We start from the raw sequence: 2,281 nt of genomic DNA on the forward strand, positions 1-2,281 counted from the left end.
GGGGGGGGGAGAAAGAAAGAAAAGGCAGTGACCTTGAGAACAAAACCAGCCTGGGCCAGGTTGGCTTACTGTTGCAAATTTGAGTGCACAATGAAAATATTTCCAGTCCATTGGAAGGTCAGAATCATTCCTGCAGTCCCCAAAGAACTCAAGCCTGCAAAGAGGAGCTTCAAAATACAGCATGAGATGGTAGCCAATGTCTTCTAAGCTCCATCCTGTTTGTCCCAGACCACCTGACAAGGCTTCTCATACTTCTCTCGAATATCCACAGAGGTACTAGCAGTGTGACTTGAGGTGGCAGCGACTGGTCCTGACGAGAACAAAGCAGGGAGCGTCCAGTGGCAGCCTGCGCTGAGAACCATGTGGCACCGAGTGGCCTACTTTCTCCGTTTGACGGGCTTCCAGCACAAGGCCTGTCCGTTCTCTCCCTGGGGTGTGAGAACGAGCTCCCTGGGTTGGCCGAGCCCACGGGCAAAACTGGAGAGGCTTTGTTGCATAATTTGTTGTTTATTTATGACTGATGAATAAAGGAACACTTAGTGCCCAAGCCTGCCTGCACAACCGGTGTTGTCAGCAGAATCTTTATCATGGTGAAACAGGACGCCACTTGAATGAGAGCAAATGATTTGCTAGCAGGACTGTTTCTGTCCCTTTCCTAATGATGCCAGCCAGTGATAGAAATCAATTATTATCCGGTACTCAAGAGCAGCACATAGAGGCTGGGGCAGAAAACGGACCAAACATTCAAAGCCCAAACCACTGTTGAGCTGACCCCAAATCATAGTGGTCCCATAGGACAGAATAGAGCTACTCCATAGGGCTCCTGAGACTGCAAGTCTTTGAGAAGCAGATTGCCTCTTCTTTTTCCCTCGGAGCAGCTAGTGGATTCCAACCTCTGACCTGTTTGGTTAGTCGTTGAGCACGTAAGCACTGTACCAGAAGCTTACGGGTGTTTGTGCCATTAACACACCTGTTTAGGAAATTTCAGCTTGGTGTTCCAAATGTTATGGCAACATCTGTGGTCTTTGGGTGGGGCAAACAGCTTTCTCTCCGCTACTAACCTAAAGTAGGCAGTTTGAACCCACCCTGTGGCACCGCTATAGAAAAGACTGGTGAGCCAAGAGAGACTTATGGTACACATTTTTATTCTGAAACATGTGGGATCTCTGATTTGGAATCTATTTGAGAGCACTTAACAACAAGAGAAAAGGTTAAGAAGGAACAGCCAATGTTGGGTATCCCCTACTGTGTTTGTGTTTGCTGGCTTGTGAACTCTGTGCTGTGGAGACTGGGGTGGTTTGAGATGGACCACTCACTGGAAGCTAGCTTCCTATCTCGCCTGTTGCCTTACACACAAAGCACACTTGCAATTGCCCCTTGAAGCCAAAGAAAGCCCCAGCATAAAGAAATGGGTGCAAGAATAAGCATTCACTGTCCATTAAGAGGCTCAAGACCTGAATGGTTAGCATTTAAAACAAGAATGGCCAGAGTAAAGGGGAATGAGTGCATGGGTTGTCTCTGTTAATGGTTCCACTGTACCCTCTAAAGGCAGAATCCTCCTTCCACGTAAATGAGTATGAGTGCAGCCCCTAGCCAGTTAATTTTTTACCTGAGGTTGCTGAAGGTCCTTAACTTTATTAACTGCAAGCTGCCAATTGAACATTAAAGTTGGCATACATCTCATTTTTCATTGTTCTAAACTAGAGAGCAAAGTACAATTGTTTCTGAAACTTTGATGACGTTGGTCCTCAAAATATGAATTTTATAATAATTTAATAATTTAATTTGTGATAATATAATTAATTCAATTAATCATTTGATGATTTAATTATAAAAATTTAATTGTAATTGTAATAATTAAAAATACAATTAATTTTATGATAATGAACTCATGAGTTCATAGCTCATATGAGGGGATTTTAAAAATCTGTGAGGAGGGCCAGTTCTACCCTGCCCTATACGGTCACTATGAGTCAGCATTGATTTAATGGCAGTAGAAGTGATATCCCAGGGATTGATTGATAATGTTCTCTAACATAAAATGACAATGGTGTCTTTAGTGAGAATCATAGACATATAAATCACAAATACATGAATGAATTCCAGTCTTGCCCTTAATTCTAGCCCTAATCTAAGAACAATTAATTCTTATGACATGGCCCTGCTTTATGCTCACCTTCATGAAGAGATCACTGAAGATAAAGGTGCAATAGCAAAGTGTGGTGAAGAAACTAGATGGTGCCCAACTATCAGAAAGAATAGTATAAGGGAGCTTAAAGGC

This window comes from Echinops telfairi, unplaced genomic scaffold, assembly GCF_000313985.2.
Source record: "Echinops telfairi isolate 266 unplaced genomic scaffold, ASM31398v2 ScPeMD7_7468;HRSCAF=8506_0, whole genome shotgun sequence".
NCBI classification, from domain to species: domain Eukaryota; kingdom Metazoa; phylum Chordata; class Mammalia; order Afrosoricida; family Tenrecidae; genus Echinops; species Echinops telfairi.